Source organism: Schistocerca nitens, chromosome 6 (genome assembly GCF_023898315.1).
Source record: "Schistocerca nitens isolate TAMUIC-IGC-003100 chromosome 6, iqSchNite1.1, whole genome shotgun sequence".
Taxonomy (NCBI): domain Eukaryota; kingdom Metazoa; phylum Arthropoda; class Insecta; order Orthoptera; family Acrididae; genus Schistocerca; species Schistocerca nitens.
The window spans coordinates 97097246-97113815 of NC_064619.1; positions in this window are offsets into that span (position 1 = coordinate 97097246).

The following is a 16570-nucleotide window of genomic DNA, read 5'->3' on the forward strand; positions in this document are numbered from 1 at the left end:
GTGGACGACATGTGGCTGTGGTTGGTAACTGTGGCCCTCACTGAGTACATCCTCACCGAATACGGAGTCATAATTCTGCAGCATCAATCTCCATTCAGCAGAAAGCAAAATTTAAAACGTTAGAGTAATGAACTATATTACTGATTGAAATATCGCAGTTCCGATTGAGACATAATACACTTCTAAACGTTCAATGTTCTTCAGATTATAAGAACCTTTTCCGAAGGTGTGATGTATTCATCATTTTCTGTCCACTGTTTTTGAAAATAACGATCATGCTTTTACATCGTCTAAAGAAATTTGTTACGAAGCACGTAATTCATGTGTCTCATCGTATTTGGTTAAGTTCACAGAAACGATGGTAACACTGACAGTTAAACCGAACTGACATTTGGTAACTGAATTCGTTTCTATCTGAAGTTTGCTACTTAGTCAAAACATTTCCCGACCACTGGTCTTGAAGATCGCTTAGTAGTAAGTAACTGTACAATTTTCTGATCTTCCATTCAGTAATAGCTTTCGGCACGCTTTCAACCATTTCATTACTATGCTCACCAGACAAATTATTCGTCGCCTCATTAACATGGCACAGTGGCGAGTGGTCGCCTTGGATAGTTCCAGACGGTTTAGAACTGACACAATACAGTTATGCTGCCTCCGACACCGTCTTCAATAATGGTAATGAAATGATGTGTTTGTGCCAGTCCGTAGCCTGAAACGACAGACGGACGATGGGTCAACGTGGAATGGTGCACCTTCATCAGTCACGTAATATGATATAAGAACAGTGGTCGTAAAAGTTTCCCAAACGACACGAGAGTAGTGTCACATCTTCAAATGACATTTCCTAATCCGTCGGTAACTGCATCTGTATGTGGGTGGAGATCCAGATCAACAATGTTCCGAATTTACGTTGCAAAGGGAAATGCATACAGTGGACAGTAACTGCCAAGTACCTCTCAGAAGGCCATAACACTGCTTGCGTACACTCAGCAAAACTGCACACAAAATGGACGCTGTCTGACTGAAGGAGTATAGTGTTGCCCAAAGAGTCGACTTTTTTATCTTTTCAAATGTTGCAAGGTGACGAGTACACCGAGGACAGAATGAAGCGGTTACCAACAGACTGTCTGTGGAAAGACTACAATTACATCTATATCTACATCTACATCTATACTCCGCAAGCAACCTGACGGTGAGTGGCGGGGGGTACTTTGAGTCCCTCTATCGGTTCTCCCTTCTGTTCCAGTCTCGTATTGTTCGGTATGCCTCTGATTTTATCCTCATGGTCTCTCCGCGAGATATAGATAGGAGGGAGCAATATACTGCTTGACTCCTCGGTGAAGGTATGTTCTCGAAACTTCAACAAAAGCCCGTACCGAGCTACTCAGCGTCTCTCTTGCAGAGTCTTCCACTGGAGTTTATCTATCATCTCCGTAACGCTTTGCGATTACTAAATGATCCGGTAATGAAGCGCGCTGCTCTCCGTTGGATATTCTCTATCTGTTCTATCAACCGTATCTGGTACGGATCCCACACCGGTTAGCAGTATTCAAGCAGCGGACGAACAAGTGTATTGGAACCTACTTCCTTTGTTTCCGGACTGCATTTCCTTAGGATTCCTCCAGTGAATCTTAGTCTGGCATCGTCTTTACCGACGATTAATTGTATATGGTCATTCCATTTTAAATCACTCCTAATGCCTACTCCCAGATAATTTATGGAATTAACGGCTTCCGCTTACTGACCTGCTATATGTTAGCTAAATGATAAGGGATCTTTTTTCTATGTATTAGCAGCATACTACACTTGTCTACATTGAGATTCAATTGACATTCCCTACGCCATGCGTCAGTCCGTTGCAGATCCTACAGCATTTCAGTACAATTTTCCACTGTTACAACCTATCGATATACTACAGCATCATCCGCAAAAAGCCTCAGTGAACTTCCGATGTTATCCACAAGGTCATTTATGTATATTGTGAATAGCAACGGTCCTACGACGCTCCCCTGTGGCATACCTGAAATCACTCTTACTTCCGAAGACTTGTCTCCATTGAGAATGACATGCTGCGTTCTTTTATCTAGGAACTCTTCAATCCAATCACACATTAGGTCTGATAGTCCATATGCTCTTACTTTGTTCATTAGCGACTGTGGGGAACAGTATCAAACGCCTTGCGGAAGTCAAGAAACACGGCATCTACCTGGGAACCCATGTCTATGGCCCTGTGAGTCTCGTGGACGAACAGCGCGAGCTGGGTTTCACGCGATCGTCTGTTTCGAAACCCATGTTGATTCCTACTGAGTAGATTTCTAGTCTCCAGAAAAGTCATTATACTCGAATATAATACGTGTTCCAAAATTCTACAACCGAGCGACGTTAGAGATATAGGTCTATAGTCCTGCACATTTGTTCGACGTCCCTTCTTGAAAATGGGGATGACCTGAGCCCTTTTCCAATCTTTTGGAACGCTACGCTCTTCTAGGAACCTACGGTACACGGCTGCAAGAAGGGGGGCAAGTTCCTTCGGCAAGTTCCTTCGCATGTTGTTGTTCTTGTGGTCTTCAGTCCTGAGACTGGTTTGATGCAGCTCTCCATGCAACTCTATCCTGTGCAAGCTTCTTCATCTCCCAGTACCTACTGCAACCTACATCCTTCTGAATCTGCTTAGTGTATTGATCTCTTGGTCTCCCTCTACGATTTTTACACTCCACGCTGCCCTCCAATGCTAAATTTGTGATCCCTTGATGCCTCAAAACATGTCCTACCAACCGATCCCTTCTTCTAGTCAAGTTGTGAGACAAACTTCTCTTCTCCCCAATCCTATTCAATACCTCCTCATTAGTTACGTGATCTACCCACCTTATCTTCAGCATTCTTCTGTAGCACCACGTTTCGAAAGCTTCTATTCTCTTCTTGTCCAAACTGGTTATCGTCCATGTTTCACTTCCATACATGGCTACACTCCATACAAATACTTTCAAAAACGACTTCCTGACCCTTAAATCTATACTCGATGTTAACAAATTACTCTTCTTCAGAAACGATTTCCTTGCCATTGCCAGTCTACATTTTATATCCTCTCTACTTCGACCATCATCACTTATTTTACTCCCTAAATAGCAAAACTCCTTTACTACTTTAAGTGTCTCATTTCCTAATCTAATCCCCTCAGCATCACCCGATTTAATTTGACTACATTCCATTATCCTCGTTTTGCTTTTGTTGATGTTCATCTTATATCCTCCTTTCAAGACACTGTCCATTCCTTTCAACTGCTCTTCCAAGTCCATTGCTGTCTCTGATAGAATTACAATGTCATCGGCAAACCTCAAAGTTTTTACTTCTTCTCCATGAATTTTAATACCTACTCCGAATTTTTCTTTTGTTTCCTTTACTGCTTGCTCAGTATAAAGATTGAATAACATCGGGGAGAGGCTACAACCCTGTCTCACTCCTTTCCCAACCACTGCTTCCCTTTCATGCCCCTCGACTCTTATAACTGCCATCTGGTTTCTGTACAAATTGTAAATAGCCTTTCGCTCCCTGTATTTTACCCCCGCCACCTTCAGAATTTGAAAGAGAGTATTCTAGTTAACGTTGTCAAAAGGTTTCTCTAAGTCTACAAATGCTAGAAACGTAGGTTTGCCTTTTCTTAATCTTTCTTCTAAGATAAGTCGTAAGGTTAGTATTGCCTCACGTGTTCCAACATTTCTACGGAATCCAAACTGATCTTCCCCGAGGTCCGCTTCTACCAGTTTTTCCATTCGTCTGTAAAGAATTCGTGGTAGTATTTTGCACCTGTGACTTATTAAACTGATAGTTAGGTAATTTTCACATCTGTCAACACCTGCTTTCTTTGGTATTGGAATTATTATATTCTTCTTGAAGTCTGAGGGTATTTCGCCTGTCTCATACATCTTGCTCACCAGATGGTAGAGTTTTGTCATGACTGGCTCTCCCAAGGCCATCAGTAGTTCTAATGGAATGTTGTCTACTCCCGGGGCCTTGTTTCGACTCAGGTCTTTCAGTGCTCTGTCAAACTCTTCACGCAGTATCTTATCTCCCATTTCATCTTCATCTACATCCTCTTCCATTTCCATAATACTGTCCTCAAGTACATCGCCCTTGTATAAACCCTCTATATACTCCTTCCACCTTTCTGCCTTCCCTTCTTTGCTTAGAACTGGGTTGCCATCTGAGGTCTTGATATTCGTACAAGTGGTTCTCTTCTCTCCAAAGGTCTTTTTAATTTTCCTGTAGGCAGTATCTATCTTACCCCTAGTGAGATAAGCCTCTACATCCTTACATTTGTCCTCTAGCCATCCCTGCTTAGCCATTTTGCACTTTCTGTCGATCTCATTTTTGAGACGTTTGTATTCCCTTTTGCCAGCTTCATTTACTGCATTTTTATATTTTCTCCTTTCATCAATTAAATTCAATATTTCTTCTGTTACCCAAGGATTTCTATTAGCCCTCGTCTTTTTACCTACTTGATCCTCTGCTGCCTTCACTACTTCATCCCTCAGAGCTACCCATTCTTCTTCTACTGTATTTCTTTCTCCCATTCCTGTCAATTGTTCCCTTATGCTCTCCCTGAAACTCTCTACAACTTCTGGTTCTTTCAGTTTATCCAGTTCATAACCAATAGATTGTGGTCAGAATCCACATCTGCCCCTGGAAATGTCTTACAATTTAAAACCTGGTTCCTAAATCTCTGTCTTACCATTATATAATATATCTGATACCTATTAGTATCTCCAGGATTCTTCCAGGTATACAACCTTCTTTTATGATTCTTGAACCAAGTGTTAGCTATGATTAAGTTATGCTCTGTGCAAAATTCTACAAGGCGGCTTCCTCTTTCATTTCTTCCCCCCAATCCATATTCACCTACTATGTTTCCTTCTCTCCCTTTTCCTACTGACGAATTCCAGTCACCCATGACTATTAAATTTTCGTCTCCCTTCACTACCTGAATAATTTCTTTTATCTCGTCATACATTTCATCAATTTCTTCATCATCTGCAGAGCTAGTTGGCATATAAACTTGTACTACTGTAGTAGGCATGGGCTTTGTGTCTATCTTGGCCACAATAATGCGTTCACTATGCTGTTTGTAGTAGCTAACCCGCAGTCCTATTTTTTTATTCATTATTAAACCTACTCCTGCATTACCCCTATTTGATTTTGTATTTATAACCCTGTAATCACCTGACCAAAAGTCTTGTTCCTCCTGCCACCGAACTTCACTAATTCCCACTATATCTAACTTTAACCTATCCATTTTCCTTTTTAAATTTTCTAACCTACCTGCCCGATTAAGGGATCTGACATTCCACGCTCCGATCCGTAGAATGCCAGTTTTCTTTCTCCTGATAACGATGTCCTCTTGAGTAGTCCCCGCCCGGAGATTCGAATGGGGGACTATTTTACCTCCGGTATATTTTACCCAAGAGGACGCCATCATCATTTAATCATACAGTAAAGCTGCATGTCCTCGGGAAAAATTACGGCTGTAGTTTCCCCTTGCTTTCAGCCGTTCGCAGTACCAGCACAGCAAGGCCGTTTTGGTTTATGTTACAAGGCCAGATCAGTCAATCATCCAGACTGTTGCCCCTGCAACTACTGAAAAGGCTGCTGCCCCTCTTCAGGAACCACATGTTTGTCTGGCCTCTCAACAGATACCCCTCCGTTGTGGTTGCACCTACGGTACGGCCATCTGTATCGCTGAGGCACGCAAGCCTCCCCACCAACGGCAAGGTCCATGGTTCATGGGGGAAGTTCCTTCGCATACTCTGTATAAAATCGAACTGGTATCCTATCAGATCCAGCGGCCTTTCTCTCTTGAACGATTTTAATAGTTTTTCCATCCCTCTGTCATCTAGTTCGATATTTACCATTTTGTCATTTGTAAGACAATCTAGAGAAGGAACTACAGTGCAGTCTCCCTTTGTGAAACAGCTTTGGAAAAAGAGATTTAGTATTTCGGCCTTTAGTCTGTCATCCTCTAAGTACCATTTCGGTCACAAGGTGTCTGGACATTTTGTTTTGATCCACCTACCGCTTTGACGTAAGACCAAAATTTCTTAGGATTTTCTGCCAAGTCAGTACATTGAACTTTACTTCGGAGTACAGTGTACATGAAACTGGATGTTTATTTCAACAGTGTATGTTACCAAGCGTTGCTCTTCCTTCTACACATTCATTATGAGAATGGTGTACACAATCCAGTCTTCCACGACGGCTGTGTTCAGAGAGCCACACGCATACGTCTAGTTTTACGTGCACTCAAACATCGTATAAAATCTCTACTAACGTACAACTGTTTTATCCCACAAAAGACACCTAGGACTATTTTGAACACCGGGTGAAACTTAAATTCAAATTCCTCACAATTTCGTGAATCGTTAATGAGTGCCATCACCTGAAAATGGTATACCTGAAGCAACTAGTCAACTCTTTTTACCCGAGAGAGTGTGCCCATTGTCAAGGCTTCAGACGATATTACACGCTATTAGCGTGATGAGAAATTGTTTATCCTGCGCGCTTGTATGTAACTTTCAGTATCTGATGGTCGACTTCGTGTGTGTATCCATGCCGTCTTAAGATATCTGAGTGGATAGAACAGTGGCGCGAAAACGGCACAGGTAGCGTCTTCTCGCGGGAGAGCACTTGCTTAAATTATGGAGGAGCGAACGTCACGCCGGGAGAAGCGGAGCTCTCTTCCCGACGGAGTTGAAGCGGTCGTCGTGCCTTATTCGTAGCTCCATGCCAAGAGTACGTCACAGGCTGCGCCCTTTGTTACCGACCTGGTGTCCTAGAAAGTATACAGTTACCACCTTTATCGATTGCACAGAAGCTTCATCGAGACATCTTAATCGCATCGCCAAACCACACACCTACGCATACGCGCCACTCATCACCCGAGTGCCCATAAAACTGCTGTTTAGTTCTGTCATGATTTCCTGAAAAACATATTTCTGTTTCTATTTTAGAATACACTGGGAAAAAGGAAGTCCCGTCACCAAGAAGAAGTGCAAGGTAAATGGAAGATGGTGGGCGACTTTCTACATATGAAAGATGCCTTCTATTAAGATTTCACGCCAGTCGTAAAAGACGGGTGCTATAAGAGCCAACAGTTGAGGATGCATATCAGATTTGCTATAAATACGCTTTGTAACGGTCCTGAACGCTACTTGGAGATCGGACGTAGTGAGTCGATGTCACTCAAGAAAGCCTTTAAGAAGACAACGATTCCATAATTAACAGCTCACCCCATCAATCCACGTCCTCCGCACAGGTCTCTTCAAGGATATTGGTATCTGGTTCGTGGTTCACGCGAGATGAAAACACGGCGGCAATCACTGTTCAGACTACACCTGGACTCGCCCGTGAACATAACCTGGGACCACTGTTCCAATGACCATGTACTATGTTCTTGACACCAGGCTTTACAAGCTCTCCTCTAACCAGGGGTCAGCGGAATTCACCTTACAGGTCTCCGGGTGAATAAACCATGTCTGTTCAGTTGTCTGAAGACTCTATGTCTGTGGACAACTGTTCCAGTAGCTTCGGTAAGGTCCCGAACAAGGCTACCTGCTGTACACCGTGGCAGTCTGCAGGCATTGATGGTGAGATATCGGTCTTCTTGTGGTGTTGTACACTGTGGACGTCCAGTACTGTAGCGCCTGCACTCGTTTCCTGTCTGCTGGAATCGTTGCGATAACCTTGAGATCACACTTTGTGGCACACGGAGGGCCCGTGCTACGACCTGCTGTGTTTGACCAGCCTCCAGTCGCCCTAGTACTCTACGCCTCATAACGTCATCAATATGTGTTCTTTGAGCCATTTTCAATACACAGTCAGAATTAGCACGAGTCAAAACGTCTGCACACTTACTTGCTCCAACGTACTCTGACATGCACCAACACAACTCTGAGTATGTGGACTGCTGCTAGCGCCATTTTGCGACCATCGGAGGTCAAATGCACCGCATGGTTATACCCCGAGGTGCTTTAAGCCCGCAAACCGTCCTCCAGAATATGTTGTTTCACCATGAATCAGCATTATTCCTAATTTATGAGCACGAGTGTACATTACAGATACGTGGAGCTGGATGTTCCTTCCATGACACTGCAAAACATTTGGCAAGAATGTCACCACTGTACATATCTGCTGGCAGCAATGGTCACGGGAAGGTACACTCGCAAGGAAACTGGGCTCCGAACGACCACGTGGAATTACTGAGAGAGAAGGCTGTGGCCCGTCGTAACTGCGTCTGCTGCAGCAACTATAGAGACAGTCGGCACCACAGTGACACAACGAACTGTTACAAATAGGTTACTTCAATGACAGCACCGAACCAGACGCCCTGTAGCGTGCATTCTGCGAACCCCAAACCACCGCCGTTTGTGAATTTAGTGGTGTCAAACGAGAGCTTATTGGAGGTCGGAATAGAGACCTGTTGTATCTTCTGATGAAACCCGGTTCTGCCTCGATTCCAGTGACCGTGCGTTGGTTAGGAGGACGCCAGCTGTGCGCCAGCAACCAGCTTGCCTGCTTGCTGGACACAATTGACCTGCACCCAAGGTTGTGGTCTTGGGTGCGATTTCGGGTTACAGCAGGAGAACTTCCGTGACAACTCACGCATCCTGACTGCAATTTTGTACGTCAGTCTGGTGATGCGATCTGTAGCGCCGCCATTCATGTACAGCATCCAAAGGGTCTTTTCCTACAGGAAAATGCTCGTCACATACCGTTATTGTAACTCAGAAAGCTATACAGTGTGTCGATATGAAGTAGTTTGCAGGCTGCTGTGGCTGAGCTGTTCTAAGCGCTTCAGTCTGGAACCGAGCGGCCACTACGATCGCAGGTTCGAATCCTGCCTCGGGCATGAATGTGTGTGACGTCTTTAGCTTTAGATTAGTTAGGTTTAAGCAGGTCTAAGTTCTAGGGGACTGATGATCTGAGATGTTGAGTTCCATAGTGCTCAGAGCCATTTGAACCATTTTGAAGTCGTTTATTTTAGCTTAACGATTTACCAGCCTGCCCTGTTTCATGCGGGTAATTGCCTAAATTCTGTCAATACTTTTTCATGCTCGTCTACTTCGTTCAGCCTGATTTATAATTTTGGGTCTCTGGGCACAGCGGATGTGTGTTCCAGCCTGGCAGACGAGCCTGCCTAAAGTTTGCTGAACACAATATATCTGTTTATTAAGTTACACTTATTCACCATCGGGCCACGCTAAGTGAAGTCAGTTAAAAATTATTTTTAGATGGTCACGTGATGTTGCTTCTGGCTAATAGACGCCCCAGCCTAGGACCTCTTCCTCTCTCTGTAACTGACGGTCTGGAAGTAAGAACGATTCCTTGACATTAGCACTGCTCTGATCCGAGGTTTCAGATTTTCCACTTCATACTTTCGTGCGACGCTCTCTTCTGGTTTGCAGTCGTTCCCTACAGGGACGACACTTTACATTAATCCGGTTAGTGAGTTACGGAAATACTTTTCAAGAGCCTCACTTTATACCGTTCCAGAGTTAAAGTCAGGATGGAAATGATACCACTTGCCTTAAAGGAATTCTTCGGACTTTAAAAAAGCAGTGAATGGCTACGCCCTCCTGCCATTCTTGGCAGGAATCCTCATTTTTCTTCCTCTACAGATGACACTTTGCTTTCTCTCGACGTAGATGACAAATTAATTACTGAATAGAGAATAGCAGGAATCAGTACTATTTATATTATCATTTTCTGGTAAGAACATGCTTTTAAAGATGTAGATCTACCTCTGCAGCTGTTTACTTTTTTTCTCCCTTCAAAATGTCACTGTACTGTGAAAGCAAATAGTTTACGTGTTCTTTATGTTTTATCACAGATGACCCTTTCGTTGGTAACACTTCACTGTTACGTTTATTACCTTGCCTCCATAAGCCTTTCTACCTCTAATTTCTTTGTACAGATCAGTCATGCTCGTAATTACGTTTAGAGATACGAATAATTTTATCAGTTACTTCACTTTAGATCGACAAAGGAAAGCGATTTTGACAGACAGCTCTGTTATCGTAGCTTTGCTGATGGAGCAATACCGATATTTTCCTGAGGTGATATACGAAAACGACGAAACATTGAAATCATAAGCTTGAACCAGTAACCCCCACCAAATATGTAGTTAAGGACTACATTACTTCAAACTGCTAGTACCAAATATACAATAGAATCTGGAATCACATTTCAATAAATTACGTTGATAACATGGAAAATACAGGTACTACTGTTCGTCGCGTCTCTCGACACTTTAATATTTCACCCACCACACTCGGACTTGCTACTGACTTCAGTGCATCGACCACGGTGCCACGCCTCTGTTGCATCTCTAGACTTATGTAGTCGGTAATGTTTTCTGACCTCGGGCCGCTATGGAATGTTTACGCTTGTATCGAAAATGACAATACTATGCACCGCAGCAATAACAAACCATTGTGAAAACAGTGTTCCTTCGTGTGTGCTGTTGTGCGCTGTGGTTACTACTGCTCATATTAAGAAACATGCGAGAGGTGGCTGTACCTGGTCTTTCTAGTGGCTCTCCACCAGCTTTGATGTCACTTTTGTGACGTGTTCCTCCATTACATGTTCGTTTCTCTTGTAGGCTATAACCTGTCTTTCCTGTTATAAGGATGCGAAACTTGTACCGGCAGCCAAAGCGGTATGACCTGATGATGAAAAGCTTATAGTGTGCGAGTAATACCTTCACCCATCATTATCAGTCTTGATCATATATTATTATATAATGAACAATATGGCTGATTTAAGCCTACTACTACCTTCAGAACTGTTACAAATTATAAATGAGACTTGAATACACAATATTAATGTTCCACAGACACACTGGGTATTCAAGTTTTAGTTTGTCTATTTTCCTTCAAGACCTGAAGGAATATTCCATAAATAAATTAAAAAAAGAAAACACAGTGCTGTAACATTTACTTAAGACCTGGCTTAGAGAAAAATATCGAAGAATTCCTGTAAGGAAAACATGGACGACTGTCTTAGCACGCCATTAGAGTGATGTGATACCAATATCGCCATATGCATATAGGTACATGAAACTTCATGAACAAGTTCTAGCAACGGCCTGAGCGCTTCCTACACTTTATCAAACGCGATCTACAGCAGATAGACGACCTCGGCGATGAGGTTCAGCAGCTTAAAATTAGACAATAATAGTTATTACCTAAAGTGGTTTCACATGGCTAAGGTGAGTGTCTAATAGTGAAATGAAAACTACAATCAAATATGTAGCAACGACGTACTTACTTAAAAGCGAAATAAAACGTGTAAAAATGCAGTCTACTAATATAAAACATTTTAGCACGCGAAATCTAATAAAACACTATGTTGTGTGAAAGATGATTAAATGAAACAGTAATTGTTTACTGAAAACTCTTGACAGATTACAGCGCATTCAGAGTACACTCAAGCCGATGCGGCCTCCTGAGGCCTCTGTGGAATGTTTCGTTTCCCCGTTGCGGTGCTAGTCAGTTTATGAATACATTAAAGTAGGCATTAAAGCTAAATGCAGCACTTATTTTTTATAGGTTTTACGTCTTCATAAAAACTATAAAATTTAAAAAAAAGACCTTCAGCAGTCAATATTTTGTATGTAATTTATTTAAGCGACAAGTTTCAGCGTTTCACTGTGCCACCTTCAGGCCCCCTGACCAATGTGTACGAGAAATCCAGTCTCACGTTCAGTCGAAAGAGGGGCCAGCATTACGTTACTGTTATCCGCAGCCTTCTCTTTGTTCACAGGTAATTTACCTTAAAAATACAGGCGGTGAACGTGCTTAATTTTACATTTTATACTGAACAGCCCAAGTTCCTCAACCATGTTTTCAATGACGAATTTTCACATACTTTTGCCTTCCCTTTTGCCTGTCTAAAATATTAACTCAGCATCTTTCCGTCAAGAGTGAGAAACTCGTTATGTTCTACAGATGGACTTCCCCGAAAAACCATTACAGTGTGTACCATAGATCATCAGAAAGTTTAATCGCTTCCAAAAAAGGAGGTGCGCGAGTATTTATTTGTTTACAGGTAGGCCTACGCGTCTGCTGTGATGGCACACATGTGTTTTGAGCACTCAGTCACGAACATTGAACAAAATTTAGACATCCTGCATAGAGCTCATAAGGGACGTTTTCTTAACATTTTGGTAGAAACTGTAATATACACCCACAAAAAGAAAGAACCAGATTTAATCCTCAACGAGCAAGGCGAGTTCAATCATAACGCCTATTTTAGTATTTATGACGTCTTACTAAGCTGACATCTGTTGCGTGTGGAGGTCCAGGCCGAGAGATGAGAGATGGTGCGTGATGGAGAAGCTGGAAGATGCGTGCAGCGCCTGGCGTCGTTGACGGGGCCCTCCTGCGCGGCCCTCTTGCCCAAGTCGATGGACGTCAGACGACTGAGCGGATCGCGGCACAACACCGAAATAGCTGGAACCACGGAAACAGACCATGGAGGAAAACAAGTCTACACCAGCGCCATAGACATAGCAATCGCCCTTTGTTTTTAGACCGTATAAAAATGATAATTTTACTGTGTATTTTAATACTGACAAGCACAGATTTTAACCTTGACATTTACAGATTTTAATTCACACATGGTTCACATGGCTCTGAGCACTATAGAACTTAACATATGTGGTCATCAGTTCCCTAGAACATAGAACTACTTAAACCTAGCTAACCTAAGGACATCACACAACACCCAGTCATCACGAGGCAGAGAGAATCCCTAACCCCGCCGGGAATCGAACCCGGGAACCCGGGCGCGGGAAGCGAGAACGCTACCGCACGACCACGAGCTGCGGACAGATTTTAATTAAGTATTTTTTGGAGATAAAAGTTAATTACAAAAATCTACTGAATACAGTACGTGCATATGTAATGTAACAAATGTACCAGACGCCACCTGTTGGTAATAGTGTTATAATTAATATAAATGACGTGCATTTTGCCAACCAATTTTATGTGATGCAGTATGTGAAAGTTGCTGCATTTGGACGTGTTACTCCTGTAACCGAAATATCTGGTATGAACTGGTAATTTGATGTTGATTGGATAGGATGAAAAAGGCTTGCATTCGTGAAATAGTACATTAGTATCATTATCGTTACAGATCTGAAGATGGTTCTCTAGGAACCGACACCGGTCATATGAATAAATATTTTGCAATGAAGACGGATTAAAAGTTACATTACAGAAGGTTCTCAGCAGTCAGTGCGGCGGATTGCTAACCGAAGGGGCCCAGCTTCGATTCCTGGTAGGATCGGAAATTTTCGCCGTTGGGGACTGAGCAATGTTTGTACATAGGTTGGTATCGTCATAACTGATATTCCGTGGCTGTATGAGCCCGTCCAGAAAGCCAATTTAAAGGAAAAAAAAATTACATAAAATGCTTAATATGGCAATCATCTCGTTGGCAACTTTGACAACAGCGGATTTTACGTGGAGGCCCAAAGGCTTGGCCCCCGGCTCACTTCACCTGACAAGATGGGATTTTCATTTGCAGTGCTACGTGAGAGCCCTGGTGTACGAGATACCAGTTGCGTCACTACATGATCTTGTGGGACGAATGCAAGTAGCGGATGCTGCCAAATTTGATACGCCGGGGTTCAGCAAGATATCATAGGCGACGCACAAAATTTATCGAAGTTGGTGGTCGCCGGTTGAGCACTTTCTGTAAGTGAATTATACTAATATTTATTGACAGAGCTGTTCTTTGTGTCCTTTATTTCTCGCCTAGCTTCTGTGGTCCAAACAGCCTACATTCTCGTCAACATTTCAGAGACCGTTGTACGCAAACTAAGCGTTTTTCAACGTAAGTCGAACAGCAAAATAAATTCGCATGGAACACATCTACCAACCACCATGCCATATAATATTTCCGCTGATACACCCTGCATTTACCACAGAAAAAAACTCTCTGCGAATGTCTTGACGGAATCGCAACAGAAATGAAATTAATTTGTACAATCGTCATTACTTCCGTTTTCTTTCGTTCCTTCGATGCTGCAGAATTCATAGAGTTATATGCCGACTTTACAATTAAATTAAAGGCATTTTGTTTTACCCATAAGCTTTTCGTTTCTTTTATTTATATAGCATCTTCAGTGACCTGTGTTACATGTTCCTTTCTTATACATGTAATAAATGTATTATGCAGTAGTAACAATATGTCGCTATTTTACACTCACTCATGCTCTTCTCCTGTTCTTGAGATTAGAAACAACGTTTTTACTGCAAATTTCAAGAGGTCAAATTATTGTTTGGTGTTACTTACGATTTCCAATGTTGTTGGGCCGTATGTGTGGTCCCGGACATATTTCTTAGTGTGTGTAAGTTGTTATGGGTGAATGTGTCGTTCTTTGTGAGAGAGATTTTTTACTATGGGCTCTTGCATTTATAGTACACACAGATGGCACCGCCATATGTCACTTGATGCCGACTGTGTGACTATGTCTGGGTGACAAAGATTCATTAATTATGTACTCTTGTTAAATTTCTGTTTTTTCATTATTTTAGTACCTAACATAATTATTGAGTTATTGATTATATTGATATGGTCATTAATTACTTTCTATTCCCCTGCAGGGGCTCCTTGTATGTGGAAGTTTTCCTGTATTGTTGTTCTCTCTAATAATTTTCATGTCTGGTTTAATGTTAAAGCATTCATATCGTTTAATGGGTATTTTCATACTTCCAGCTTCTTAGGTGTTCTTTGTATGTAATTTTGAAATTGCCGCCTACCATCCACAGATATAATTATTCATATTCTTAGCGATCTAACTGGTATGTACCCGCTCCTTGTAATTAATAGGGTTTGTCTGTCATTCATTGTACGTGAATGAGAAGTGTTCGTTGTTCTGCAAGAAATGTGTAATATCTATTTCTTTAAGATATTTGCTACTCTGTTGATTTTTGTATGATAAAGTGTACCTACTCATTATGTTCGTCGTGTCATGAGTGTTACTGTTTTGAATTTTCGTGGGTGCTGTAGTGTCTTTGGGGCTCTTTGGTGTTTATGTTCACTGCTTGTTTTCATGTTTCTTTAGTTGTGTTTTGATTTTTTGCTTGAGTTGTTGTACTGTATGGTTGTTGTGCCCATTGTTTGTGGCTATGAGATGTATCGTTCGTAATTAATTTTCATAGTTTTCTTCGCTGAGTGGGACATTTTTTAGTTTGTGTAACACGTGTCATAGGATGGCTAATTTCTGATTTTGCGGGTGGCTGAATGTAGTATGAAGAACTCTGTATATGTCTGCTGTCCCCTGAAGATGTGAAGTGTGAGCTGTCTATCTATTGTTGTATCCAAGAAATAAATTTGCTTTTTTGTTTCTTCTTCCATGGTGAATTGAATACTTTATGTATACTATTTATGTCTGTATGAAGTTTATCTATTTTCTCTGTTGGTTCATCTACCATACAGATTATGTCTTCCAAATCTCTGTATCAATAAACAACTTCGTTTCTTTTTTTGTGTTGACTGTATCAGACAATTGTGTTTTTAAGTGTGTGATGAATATGTTTTCCAATGATCCTGATATTGGGGATCCCATTGGAACACCACCTTTTTGTAAGTAAAATGACACTTAAAATTGGAAGTAATTTTGAGATGTCATTGCTTTGAGCGTTTTGGTTATTTCATTAACATTCACTACAGGTTGTTTGTTGTATGTCAGTAAGTAATCTTAAATTAGTTTTATCGTGTCTGCAGTGGGTACCGAGGAGTAAATGTTCACTATGATGAAAGAGAGAAGTGATGCTCATTTTGTGGAATATGTAAGTTTTCTGGTTATGTTATGAATTAATTTGATTATTCGCTGTTCTGCTGTTCTCTATTTCATAATCCTGCTTTACAATTTTTTTCACACATTTTGCCAGATCTTACGTTGGTGCTTTCACGAAATTAATCATAGTCCTCCACAGAATTAGGGATTTGTGAACCTTGGTTGGTTTATGAGTGTCAGTACTTCTGCGCTTTTCTGTGTGATGTGTTGTATTTGTTTCTCTACGAATATGTGTTTGATGTCTTTGTGGCTGTTTTTATATATATCTGGAAACGTTCAGTCGGATCAGTTTGCAGGTTTATAGTATTGTCAAAGGAGATCAAATTTCTAGTTTTTTTTCTATATATTGCTCTTGATTTAACAGTATGTGTTGTTACCATTATCAGCTCCTGCGGCCATGATTTTAGATTTTACTTTAATTTCTTAGTGGTGTTGAAACTGAAGTTTCCTGTTTTGCTGTTTCTTTTATATGGTGGTTATGTTGAGTGTTTCTTTCTTCATTAGTTCTCGCGTTGGCTCAATATTTACAATGTTATTTTCTGTTTCTCTTACGGTTCATGTCAAATTAATTCTAGAAAGAAATCAAACTATGTGAAATAAGGTATTCTGACGCATTTTATTGTTCTCATGAAGTATTGAGGACTGTTTCTCGAAATAACATACAATATTTTATAGTAAAGTACAGGTGGTAACCCTGTAACGAACTGT